We start from the raw sequence: 14,857 nt of genomic DNA on the forward strand, positions 1-14,857 counted from the left end.
CTAGTTAGTACTTTATCTCTTGCAAAGTATGTCGTAAAAAGGTAAAGTCAAGAGATAAATTTTTCTGGTGCGACAATTGCAACAAAAAGGGATACTTCCCAATCCCAAGGTACACAAAATGAAAATGTTTACTTTTTATATTAAAATACACAACAACTACTATGATATTAACAATATATATGTCATTTCTTTTATCAGGTATAGAATTCAATTAAAGGTTAAAGATAGCGCAGGAATGGCCACAATCATTTTATTTGATTCAGAAGCAGAAAAATTACTCAACATATCAGCCAAAGACCTTTTGAACAAATCTTTAGAGGTGAGAATATATAATATAAAATTAGTATTTAATATTTACTAAACTTTACTTGAGTTTACAATTTTAAAAATGTTACTTTTGTTAGGAGCCTGATGAAGTCATCCTTCTTGTGCAAATAGAGAATCTGAAAGGAAAACAATTTGTTTTCCAAATACAACTAAATGACTATAATCTCAAGTATGGATACAAATTCTACACCGTCAAGAAACTTTTTGACTCTTTTGAAGAAACTGACAAAGCAATTCAACTTGATAAAATGACAGAAGTAAGTATTCTTTAATTTAGCAAAATTACAAATATGATATTTAAGATGTATATGTTGTAATACATTCCTCAACCTGTTCTATTGCCAGACTTACATCAATGATACTTCAAATGAATGTAGCAACAACTTATCAACTGAAGAAGATGGTGATTGTACAAAATTTCAAAAACTTGATGTTCAAAGCAATGTGCAACTCACACCAACATCTGTACTCAAGGAAAACAAAAGGGCATATTCAGGGACTACTACAAAGTAACAAAGGAAAAAGATACAAAAAACACTTTAAAGTTGCCTTTCAATCTCTAAGATTTTCTATGCACAATTTGGTTTTAATGGATTTGTGATTTTGGTACTAAAGACGTACTGGAACAAAGGAAATTTTTTGACTTTTATGCACAATTTGGTTTTAAATTGAAACAGAGGAATTAAACTCTTATATTTAGTTATTTGAGGATACAACTTTACTTCAACATTTTTTTAAATATAATGAATACATTGAATATTTAGTGGAAGACATTAAATAAATGAAATTGAAAAATAAAAAAAGCCATAGCAAAAAGACATGGTATTGGGACATTTTCCTAATATGTGCAAATAAAAAACTGTTGGGAGGAGCTTCAGCCTAAAACAGTTGCAGCTTTGAGAGATGATAAACTATTTGGTTATGTATTAAAAAGACCAGTGTACCCAGTTGGTCCAATAGTAACACAATCAGGTAACCCGTCCAAGAATGCCTTGCTATTTGATTGGCTAAACAAGCAACCAAATGATTGTGGTGTATGTGTCATTTGGGAGTGGTGCAACACTGTCACAAGAGCAAATGACTGAGCTATTTGTGTCATTTTTTTAATCTAGAAAAATGTATATTTTGTTTTTATTTGATGGCTATTACAATTCTAATGTCACATCATTTGGAGGTTCATCTTAATTTTTATTTATTTTAAATTACAAAAATTGGTAGCTTTCCCGTGCGAAGCGACTAGTTATTATTATTATTATTATTATTATTATTTATACAGAAATAAAATTTTTACTTTAGCTTAATTTAAGTGTATATGTGTGTGAAACTCCTTCCTAAAAACTTGAACCCCGGCTTTTGCCCTCCCACCCCCCACAAGCATTTATTATTATTATTATTATTATTATTATTATTATTATTATTATTATTATTATTATTATCATCTATACTACTATTTAAGAGGCTTTTTTCTGTTTGGGATCCTTATTTTTTTTTGTTCAAAAATGCCCATACACTGCTATGTTTAAGTAAAGACAAAACTAAAGGACAATCCGGTAAAAATACAACTTTAACTTTTACTAAAACATTGCCTACAAAATAAGGCTACTCTTCTGTTAATTTTCAAATTGTTTTATCCACTTATAAATTCTAAATGTGTAATATTAATGAGAAAACATGTAAATCTTAAATTGGAATGAATGAAAAATTATGATACTAAAAATAAACCTCATTGCATGTGCGAAGCGCGTGTTACGAGGGCTAGTTATTACAATATTAATATCTTTATATTCACTGCACATACCAAATGATTAATGCACTGGGAATCAGGTAATACTAGTAACAATTTGCCTTTGCCTTTGTTCTGGTGGGGGGGGGGATGGGTTCAAATCAAGTTTCAAAGGTATATACATTTGGATTAGGTTTAAATTAGAATTCTATTTCATATAAAATTAAAATTAAAAAAAAATTCTCTCTTTTCAACTACCTTGTATTTTACCTAATTTATTTTTTAAGAAAAATAAATCTATAAAATAGATTTTGCCAAACACGCATGTCACATTTTATTATAAAATATTAGACAACTAGTACAGATTCCAAAAGAAAATTTTTTAAAAACAAATACCTAACACACGTCACATTCTATGATAATATATTTGACAACTATTACAGATTCCTAATATAAATACCAAGCACACATGTCACATTTTATGATAGTATATTTGACAACTAGTACAGGTTCCCGAAGAAAATTTTAAAAAATAAGTAACATTTTTTTTTTCATAGAAAAAATGTTATGTTCTATGAAGCATTAGCAGTTTATCATGGTATTAGCTGATTTTCTTTGAACAAATGCATTGTGATTGGCTTTATAGACAGGATATTCTCATATTCATCGCCTGTTGAATCCGGAATCATTGCAGATTTGGGCATTTCTGTGGCAGTAGTAAGTATTAGTAATTCTGTCCTTTTTTTAGTTAATAATAAATAAAAATTCACTTTTGTTGTCATTTTTTTAGTTAATACTGTAATAAATAAAAAATCACTTTTGTTTCCATAACTATTTTATATGGCAAATTATGATTGGCTTCTTATCACTTTCATACGGCCTCATTATTTTTTTCTCTACCACTCACAATTTACCACATTAGAGTTGTGGCAAAACATAAGGTTCTTATACTAGATATTTATGGTATTTTTATTGATAAGGTAAAACTTAAACGTGTGACTTGTCCTATTAGTACCACCTCACATTGTACCATCTTTGCCAAAACAGAGGGCTTCGTTCCCTTCCACTTACTATAATGCATCTACATTGTCTACACATATGTTTCAATGGAAGTTATATTATATTAAGGGAAATGCTAATGAATGCCCTTAGAGCATTGGTTAATAATCCATTTAAAAAAAGTTTTTATAGGAAAAGAAAATAAAACAATTAATGTTTTAATAGTTTTTTTCATTTCTCATAAAAATTGTGTCAAAACTTTTGTAAATTGGATTGTTAACCAATGCTCTAAGGGCATTCGTTAGCATGACCCTTATACTAAAACCATAGAGTTTGGGGGGTTGTAAATATATATGTCAAACACGTACATATGTGCCAAATACAAAATTAGTATACATGTAGCTTCAGGAAAAACTTATATATATATATATATATATATATATATACACACACACACACACATCATTATGTGCTTATCAATGTTTTTAAACATAAACATTGTAGATATTTATATATAGTTTTCACATAATCACACATTATATGACCAATACAAAATAATTTTACACCAACATGCATAGTGTTGCCACAAGGATTTGTTCTTCACCCAGATTCATATTGTATTTTGTTTAGATTTAATAGGTTTGATAAATTGTATACAATGAGTAATAGAAACAAAATTAATAGAACTCACTTTGTTGCCGAAGCTTTTCTTTTTGTTGAAGTTCAGCAGAATGAAATGTTAAATTTATTTGCTTGAATAGAACTCACTTTGTTGCATATCAACCCTGTTATTTTTCTTTCTTTTTATGCATTTTGCAGTATTCAGTTTTCGGGTCAATAATGACAATTGGAGGAGTGATAGGTGGATTAGTAAGTGGAAGTATAGCAGACCTTATTGGTCGGAGAGGTGTATGTTTCTTTTGTCACCTTTCAATTTGTTGATATTTTTGAAACTACAAAACTATTCTCTCTCTCTCTCTCTTTTTTTATTTTTTTATTTGGGTATTCCTTCCAGTTTCTTGTTGAAATTGTAATGCAGGCAATGTGGTTCTCATATTTATTCAGCTTTGCAGGTTGGCTTGCCATAGTATTTGGAAAGGTTTTCTCTCTTCCTACTTTCCCTCTATAATCAGTGACTACTCTAGAAGTCTAGTACCTTGAATAACTGAATATTTTACTGATAGTATTGATTTGAAGGCTGGTACATTTCTTAATACCCTTTCCTATTAGTAAGTAGCAATCCTAGATTTAGTCAACATAGGAAATATAAGCAAATTAATTAAATTCATTTTCTAAATTGACGGTAAAACATTCTTCAGCTTTCTTGATATCAAGTTGTCCAGTTAGCAGTTCCATCTGTCCTACATCAATTACTTAATTTACATTTTCTTTGGGGGGTTTCAATTGTTAGAATAATTAGTCGCTAGCCCATGCTATGCACAGAAACCTACATATTTGTAAGATAGGCTAAAATAATTTTATAAAATCTTAAATTGATTAAGAAACTACACCATTGCATGATTTGCTCTTGTATGACTTCAATTTGTGTTACAATTTGATGAAGAAGTCATTGTTTGAACGTGCAATGGCTTACAAAAAATTTGTCAGAAATTTTCAAATATTAAAACTTCTAAAAAACCAAAAAATATTAAAGAATCAAATGATTCACTGCTTAGAAATTGTTGAAACAAAACAAAATATATATGACTAAACAATAGTGAAATATGAAAGAAAGATGGATTACATTCAAAAGAATAATTTTAATTATTGCAAGCTTTTTCATCTTGTAAAAAATGGCTAAAAAAAGTTTGGTGGTTTATATATAAAAATTACTTTTTAAAGAAGTTGCAGTAGAATTGTTTTATTTAAGTTTGGACTAAACAAAAATAATTTTATTTAAAAAATGATGAGTTTGAGTTTAAGTTGGACTTGTTAGAGAGATATAGTTTCACTTCTTATTAAGTTTGGACTAAATAAAAATAATTTTATTTAAATAATATGCTGAAGTGAAAAATTATAGAAGTTTAAATAATATATAGATTGTATTTCATTTAGTAGCGTGTAAAAGGGAAGCTCTATTTATAGGAACACATTATGAATGCAATACATGACATTAGTACTGTACAAGTAATGGGTCTGGACCTATATATATATATGCGCCTAATGGTTTCTCTTATTTATATTTGTATATTTCAAAAAATTGAAGCGTAACATTTATTGTTACTATATTTTAATGAGAAATGAGCTATATTAGCGGCCACGTTATCATCTTTTTTTATTATTATTATTTTTTCCAATTTTTCTATAATTTTTTTAACATTTATTTATTTTTAATATTTACATTTTTCCAACCTTTATATGTATTTCGAGTCTTAAGTTTTTAGTGTCCAAAGTATGTTGAAGGTCCATGTTGAAGACAAAAGAAAACCGCTCAAGAAACTGCTGAAATACGTCCCTAAATACCTCTTGATACTTGTCAACTAATCGAGACTTAATGAAGCTCTATACCTAGCTATACACCCCTCGCCCGATCAAGGCAGGATCACAGGTCATTATTTTGAAGTTGTGCTAAGAAAGTTGATAAATCATAAAATAAAATAAAAAATCCTCTAGTTAAGATTATGAAAGAAACACATTGTGAACTAGAGAAAAAAAATAATGACCTGTGATCCTGCCTTTTCACCTCCTGCCTTTTCACAGACTCAAAAGCCTTCTTATCAACTATTGCCGCACTTACTGACATGGTAAACTACGCACTTTTTATGATTTTTTCCTTTCTGATCCTTAAAAGCAACAAACTGATGTTTATTGTTCTTTTTTATTTTTATTTTTTTTTTTATTTATATCTGGACTTACGTTTACGAAGTGGTAGATCAAGTTGCAATATATGAAATTGACTGGCTAATAATCCACGCAGGGAAATACTGTGGCTTCATCAATTGGCATGGCAGGATTACCATGGGTTATAATGGCAGAGGTATGAAACTTATTGAACTTTGAATCCATTTACAAATATCTAACAGGAGTTTTGCACTAACAAGGAGCTTTATTAGCTTTAATTCAACGATGAATTATCGATTTCAGCTATTCCCTATAAACATCAAGGGTGCGGGTGGAAGTCTGGTGACTTCAGTGAAATGGTCCTGTACTTGGATTATTACCGTACACTTTCAATTATATGATGGAATGGAGTGAAGCAGGTAATTACACTTTTGATGGAATGGATAACTACAGCCACTATCAATTTTGATAATCTGTTACCTGCTCTCTCTTTTGTAATTATTCATGATTAATTTGGCCATGCTACACATCAGGAACATTTTTCTTATACTCGAGCATTTGTGGTTTGATTGTTCTATTCGTCGCAAAATTGGTGCCAGAGACGAAGGGGCGAGCTCTGGAAGAAATACAAGCATCAATTACCCATTCTTCTGCAATAAGATAAGGTCCAAGTAATGCTAGTAAATGATTCTTATAATAAGTAGTAAAGAAGTCAGTTGAAGTGTATCATAATTGGAGTATTTCGTCCTAACGTAAGTGAGAAAAAAAAAATTGTTTTGAAAGATTTGGGAATATATTAGTTCATTTCCTATCATTTAATATTTATGAAATTTATTTGCAACCTTTTTTTTTGAGAATCCTTAATAAAGGTTCTTGTAACTTTCTATTTATGATAAACAAGTTGTGTTGATATATTCCAATGACGTCTCTTTTTAAGTGGACCAAAATAGACCGAATTGGACAGAATGAATCGAATAGACAGAAGTGGACCACAATAGACTAAATGGACTGACATGGACCAAACGGACCAAATTGGATAAAATGGACCTACTAAACTGAAGTAGACCAAAATAGTCTAAATGGAAAAAATTGACGAAATTGGACTGAACAGACCAAATTAGACAGAAGTGAATCAAAATGAACGGAAATGGACCAAAATAGACCGAATTAGAAAGAATGGAGCGAAATGGACCAAGTGGCAAAGTGGATCAAATAGACCGAATGGACCGAAGTGGACCAATATAGACTAAATAAACCAAAGTGGACTAAATGGATCAAAGTGGACTGAATGAGCCTAAATGGACTGAATAGGCCAAGGTTGACCAAAATGAACTGAAATGTCATGCTGATGTGGTTCAATAAGAACGTAGTAATAATAAATATTACGTTGAAGCTTTTAAATATTATATAGATGGTCTATTCACCTAATTTTTTCTCTTCTATTTGTAACTATCATCTTCAATTTTCCTACTTATAAATCCCAAAGAAGGTACGTAAAGAAACTAAATCATAGATAATCGAATGCAAAACTATAAATATTATGACCTTCTAAATTGAAATGAGAGTTACAGAGGCAGAACTTTCCATCACTAGAACTTCGTAATCCGTAGCTATTGATAACATTATTGCAGATTCATCACATAACATTTTGATTAAGGAGACAGTGTCTGATTTAACAATCTACAGTTCAACTTTATTGTTCTTTTTGTATTTAATTTTTGTATTAAAATCAAACTTACCCTTTATTCTTTTAATTTGAAATTGAAAGTTTCTAGCGTTACGTAAATAGAAAAAATTGTTCATTTTATTTAGAAATGTAAGTGAACCAAGTTGTTCATAAATAGTTTAGTTTCAGCTCGATCGAGAACAAGCTTATTTATATTTATTTATTTGGCAAACGAGTCAAGTTCAAGCCCAAGTTTAAACTCAAACTATTAAACAAGTTGGGTTCAAATATAATAATGTATTCATAAACAAGTTTATAAATATGAAGCTCAATTAAAATGTACATATAAAATTATATGTTTTTAGATATATATATATATATATATATATATATATATTGTCGAGGGCGAAAAAGTTTCCTTTCCGACAAATGAGATTTATATTGGGCCCTAAACCAAAACTCGACGATGGGCTCGATGCACGGCCCAAAGACTATTGGCAAAGATCCAAACAATTCACCGTGTTTTCATGCCTTAGGCCTAGATTGAGACTTGCAGGAACGGCCTTTAAACAATCCCTACAGCGAACACGTCAGCGGGGTTAAAAAGTCTACTGTAAGAAATGGCCCAGCGGTAAAGTGTTTTTGCAAAAAATAACCCAGCGGTAAAGTGTATCTGCAAAAAATAACCCAGCTGTAAAGTACTTATGCAAAAAAGAGTGACCCAGCCGTAAAAATATTTCCGCGGAAAAATAACCCAGCTGTAAAGTGCTTCTGCAGAAAAGAGTGACCCAGTCGTAAAGTGCTTCTGCAAAAAAAAGTGACCTAGCCGTAAAAATATTTCTGCAACAAAAACAACTCAGCAGTACTGTAAAGTAAACTTTGAGTATTTCACAGGTTAAGAGGAAACATCAGAGTCATCATCCATTAGCTCTAGGAAAGAGTCTTCTAATACAATAATATGAGAGAAAAATTCTATGGTAACCGTTACATCATAACCATGAATAGTAAATGAATAGATAAACATTATGGGTTTCATGATAGCAAATAATGAGGAAAGTTTAGTGTGAGATGAAGGGAGAGAGGGAGATCCCAGCTAGTGCAGCAAGGTCATTATGATGCCAAAGCATGCTTTTGAGTGTGGTACATATAATGGGTGGAGAGAGACATGTGTGGGCAGTGGGCAAAAGTCTATAGTGGGCTGCTGGAACTCACTGTTGGGGAGGAGCTGAATGTTTTAAACTTGAGGTATGAGAAGTGTTTTTAAGCTAGGAGTAGGGGAATTCCTTTTCCATGCTTAAGAATGAGAGTTTTATGACTTAGAATTTTGCTGGGATTTTGAGAAGCTGATATGGAAAGGTTTTTGTGAGAGTTTTTCTCTATGAGTGTGTTTCTTGGTATGTTCCTTCTTCCCCCCCCCCCCCCCCCCCCCCGCTTGAGGCATTAACAGAGGGTTCTATTTATAGTTGAGATTTAGGGGGCAATTGGCAAATAACTTTTGCTAAATCTCCCCCAATTTTCAGAAAATCCTTAGGGATTCGTTTCTTAGAATGTTAGCTTAGAATGGTAAGCTTGATATTTGAAGACTCTTGCTGTTTTTGATGCAATATCAGTTGGGATTCTGACCTAGCATCAATGCTGATTGGTCTTGGCTGTTAGGTTTAGAGCATGCATTAAGCTAATGACCTTGGTTGTGCTGCTTATTAGATTCAGAGCTCCCAAAGGCAAGTTAAATCACCCCAAGCCAGGTGTCAACCTTGGAGCCTTTGCTGGGAACTCTGCTGGGCTTTCCTTGGTGCCCTCCAAGCCACATTTCCCTAAGCTTCCCCATGAGAGGTTCATGTGCTTGGTCTATGAACCGGAAAATACATATTTTTAGCATGAAAAATGAGTTGATTTCATCTTGCTTCAGGAGGTTTAATGGCCTTGTCATGGCTGCCTTTGGTGCTTGACCGAATGAGTTGGAGAAGAAAGTGGATATGGCTGGCTGAAGTGTTTCGGCTCACTGTTTAGTCTTTCCAGCCTTATGTCTAGTCTGTTTCAGCTTTATGTCACACAATAAATGATGATATTTCAGCTTTTGGAGGAAAGGTTTGACCCTTGATGGACACATGTGCTGTGCTGACTTGATTGGACAGGTTGGAACTTGATGGGAGTGGTCTTCAGCTGCTGAATTTATGCTGAGTGTTGGCTGGTTAGCTCACGTGAGCTTTAGCTGCTGGGGCTTGAGTGTGGCCTGGGCTGGCCACAACTGGGCTTTATATTTGGCCTTGTTTGGGCTTGATTATCCCTACAAAATGAAGAGTTTTGCCATGGGTGATGTACATGGGCTTTTATAAACTTTGCAAGAGAAGTATTTCTTAAAGGATGAATATTAATATTCCCCATGAGTAAGGGATTTGGTATATGTGAATTAATTGATAAGATAACATTTAGGCTTTATAAGTATGTGCCAAAGATAGTATTTGGGCTCTTTGAAATAGTTGCCAAAATAATATTGGGCTTTATAAAATAGTGCCAAAATATTATTGGGCTTTATGAAATAGTTGCCAAAATATTGTTGGGCTTTATGAAATGGTTACCAAAATAATATTTGGGCTTTGGACATAGTTGCCAAATTAGTATTTGGGCTTTGGAAATAGTTTGCCAAATTAGTATTTTGGTTTTGGAAAATAGTTGTCGAATTGGTATTTGGGCTTTGGAAATAGTTTGCCAAATTAATATTTGGGCTTTGGAAATAGTTTGCCAAATTAGTATTTGGGCTTTGGAAAATAGTTGCCGAATTGGTATTTGGGCTTTGGAAATAGTTTGCCAAATTAATATTTGGGCTTTGGAAAATAGTTTGCCAAATTAATATTTGGGCTTTGGAAAATAGTTCAGTAAATAGTTTGCCAAATTAGTATTTGGTCTTAGTAAATAGTTTGCCAAATTAGTATTTGGGCTTTGGAAATAGTTGCCAAATTAGTATTTGGACTTTGGAAATAGTTTGCCAAATTAATATTTGGGCTTTGAAAATAGTTGCCAAATTAGTATTTGGGCTTTGGAAATAGTTTGCCAAATTAGTATTTGGGCTTTGCAAAATAGTGCCAAATTAGTATTTGGGCTTTGTAAAATAGTTTGCCAAATTAGTATTTGGGCTTTGGAAAATAGTTTAGTAAATAGTTTGCCAAATTAGTATTTGGGCTTTGGAAATAGTTGCCAAATTAGTATTTGAGCTTTGTAAAATAGTTTGAGATTTTGCAAAGATATTGCCGTGTAGTAACAGACTTAGAGGTGCTGTGTAGCAACGGGCTTAGTAAGGTGCCGTGTAGCAATTGGCTTTAAGGTGCTGTGTAGCAACGGGCTTAGTAAGGTGTTATGTAGCAACAGGCTTAGAGGTGCCGTGTAGCAACGGGCTTTGTAAAGTACCGTGTAGCAACGGGCTTTAAGGTGCCGTGTAGCAACGGGCTTAGAGGTGCCGTGTAGCAACGGGCTTTGTAAGATGCTGTGTAGCAATGAGCTTTAAGGTGCCGTATAGCAACGAGCTTTAGGGTGCCGTATAGCAACGAGCTTAGTAAGGTGTCGTGTAGCAACGGGCTTAGATGTGCCGTGTAGCAACAGACTTAGTAAAGGGTTTTGTTGGGCTTTTTTGGGTCTTACCCACAAGTTAAACAATTTTGGGCTTTTTGTGGAAGAAGTATAATTTCGTGGCCTAATGTTGGTAGCAATGTGATGGGAAATTTTGTGAAAACCCTAAGTTGGGTAATATATGGAATATAATGGGTAATTTTGTGAGAGGGCCCAAAATAATTTGTGGGGCTTATATATGTAGAAAATATTTGTGGGAGCCCAATAACATGGAGAATATTTAAGTAATATGTGAGAGATATTTATGTGGGCTTTAAAATAACTCTTGGGCTTGTGTGGGTGTTTTTGTGAGTGGGCTAAAGAAATTAGGCCCAAAAATTTGTACCTCAACATATATTATACTTAATATTAGATTATGTGAGTTTGTAAATAAGTTCTTAATAAATTATAAATCTAATCAAAATAAAAATCATTTATTTTTTTCTTTATCCTCGGGTGGCATGGTGGGTTTAGTTTACCCACGGGTATAACATCAAGAAGCCCATCCAACCACCATTCACTCGGATTATTACAAATCACAGCCAGTAAGCCTTGTGGGCCCAAAACAGCACTGAAAGTGCTATTCAAGATCAGTGGTCATGCGGCTGGTGAAGACAACGTTGATCTCCAGCACTTAAGCCTTAAGGGGAGGAGGATTTAGCTTAGAGAAAGAAGAAATGTGAAGGATGGGATAAAATTAAGTGAATTTTAATATTAAAAAAAAATCATTTATCTTATAATTTAGAGAAATAGACAGAAATAATAAATTGGATCAAATTTAGTTACGAAATTGGTTGTAATCTTAAGCTACAGCTTTACTTAATATTTTTTTATTGGAGGTGAATTTTGACAAATCTACCCTTGGATTATATCTTCTTCTTATATTCTCCATGTTTGAAAAATTTCTAGAAAATTAAAGATCAATAGTTATATCATCAATTAATTATTTAAATTGCAAGTTTTTGTAGTTTAAAATTATGCATAAAATATAAACTTATAGATTATATAGTAAATAATATCCGATTGACATGAAATTTGACATGTGTATTAAGAGCGTAAAAAGCATGCAATTCAACGGTTAAATTTTCAAAATATGTAGTCATTTTTATTTTTTTGAATAAGATTGTAGCTTTGAACTACAACCAATTTTGGAGCTAAACTTTGTTCTAATAAATTTGCATAAGAGGAAGTGAAGATCAACTGGCACATCAAACAAAAAAGCAAATAAACTACATGCCATGTCAATGAACACAAAACCCTGAACATGCATGACATTCTCACACACAAATGATGCATGACTTAAATGTCATGGATTATGGAATGACATGAACACCCGCTTAAATTCTATGAGAAATTAGACCAATTTTGAATTTTATTCTAGAGTCTACTACATTAAGTTCAAGTTTACTAATTTTTCAAAACAATCCCAATTTCACCGTTCTCATGTAAATACGGAGTGATTATTCAAACTAAGCATGGAAGCAGCAAGTTAAGGCCACTAGCAAAAAGAGTGATTGGATTTGGGAAGCTAAGTGAAGACCACACATGAAAGTGGCTCTGATACTATGTTGAAATTAAGGAGAAAAGTATTATAAAGAAAGTGGAAGCAGAGGAGAAAGAGAGAAGTATTATAAAGAAAGCGGAAGCAAAGGAGCAAGAGAGGGAATATGGAGAATTATGTGATTCGGCTACGTCCATGGGATCTAAAGGCTACATCTTTACCATATGCCATATTGTCTTACAATGAAAACCCTAAATAGTGTGTATATATATATATATATATATATATATAGAGAGAGAGAGAGAGAGAGAGAGAGAGAGAGAGAGAGAGAGAGACTATGAGCAATATGGTTGTTTGTACGTATATGAATTTTCCAATACAATTGGATCTATTAATTAGGTCATTATATAATACTTACAAACTCAATATTACTTCCAATTATATAATCCGGCAATAACATAAGTGCATCAATTTTTATTTTTTATTTTTTGCTGAATTTACAAGTGCATCATTTCATTGGATCACAATCAGTAACCCTTGGATGTTTCTGATCTAGTTATTTTATTGCTAAAGTCGAAACAAACGATTAAGACAAACATAAACTCAACCAATATATACTCTTTGTCATCATATCTTACTAACTTTATTTTTTACAATATTTATTGTTCTATTTCTTTAACTTATTACATTATCTTATGATTGAAAGAAATATGAATAACTTGTCGGAGTAAAAAATTTGAGTTATGGGTGCGATTTTACTGTTAATTGTGTGTAGCAGTTTCAACCTTTGATTCTACTACTACTTAACCATTGAGTTATTATTATTATTATTATTTTTTTTTTTTTTTTTTTGTGGGTAAGAACAAAATTATTTTTGTTTAGAATTTTTTAAATGGTATGGTTTTTTATTTTTGATAAATTTGGTTGATTGTGCTTAATTTTTTTTTTTTAGTTTTACTATTGGTAATTTTTGTTGTTGAGCTATTTTTTTTAGCTTGTATATTTTGTTTTAGATTTTAGATCTATAATTTTTTTTATGATTACTAAAATGAAGAAAATGCTAGAGTTACAAACTTTTTTATAAATCGCTGAGGTAATAACTGATTATTAGTAGGTAAAAAAATGATGTAAGTAGTGGATTCATTGTGAATCAATAAAAATTTGCTACCAAAACAGTTTGTGAAAAAAAAATTTGTGAGTATAACATTACTCTTAAAAGAATCAATTTTATTGGTTTGAAAAATAAATAAATAAAAGAATCAATTTTCTTGTTTAAGGAGAGTAAAATGTAATAAAGTTACTAAAATTAGTATATACATAAAATAATATTAAAACAAATAGGGGTTGCCCCTAGACCAATAGTTGCTCCGTACGTCCCTGCTTTCAAGGAATAACCCAAATCTAACCATAGGCATTTTAACGTGTAGACTATTCCAACTCATTAATTTCATGAAGTCGTTTTCAAGATCCGGATGATATTATTTTATCGACATTTTATCATGTATATTAACTCGTGTGGAATTGTCATATTAATTAATAGAAATCTCAACAAGGGTTTTGATGATAATTGAGTCTTCTTCGATTTTTTATTCCACCCATTCTTATTCTAAGCTACTACTTCAATAACATATTTATATCTATGAATAGTAATCAAATTATTCAATTACTTTACTTTTATTGAGAGCATTATTCTAGGTATGCTTATAATTTTATTTAGTGGAATGGTTGGTTTAGTCGGAGGGGTGAAAAAGTAAGAGAACAAAAAATTGTTAGAATGATGAAAAAGTGAGAGGATAGAAAATATTTAATTTTCTCTCATGTGTATTAGTTGGATACTTTACTTTTATTGAGAGCATTATTCTAGGTATGCTTATAATTTTATTTAGTGGAATGGTTGGTTTATTTGGAGATGTGAAAAAGTAGGAGGATAGAAAATTATTAGAAGGATGAAAAAATGAGAGAATAGAAAAGATTTAATTTTCTCTTCTGTGTATTAGTTGAAAGGGTGGAAAATAAGAGTGGTGAAAAATTCTTTTGTTTGGTTAAGAAGAAAATTGAGAGTATAAAAAATGTAGTTTATTTAAAATGTACTTATTAAATAATATAAAAATTAACACATCATACATATACAATTATATTATTTTTCTTTATTATTATAGATAATATAATCTTTTATATATATATTCTGGACATTCTGCTGGGTGGGGGGAAAAAAAACTTGGCTACAAAACAGAATCTGGTTTAAAGACCATTTTGC

The sequence above is a fragment of the Castanea sativa genome, chromosome 11 (assembly GCF_040712315.1).
Source record: "Castanea sativa cultivar Marrone di Chiusa Pesio chromosome 11, ASM4071231v1".
NCBI lineage: Eukaryota > Viridiplantae > Streptophyta > Magnoliopsida > Fagales > Fagaceae > Castanea > Castanea sativa.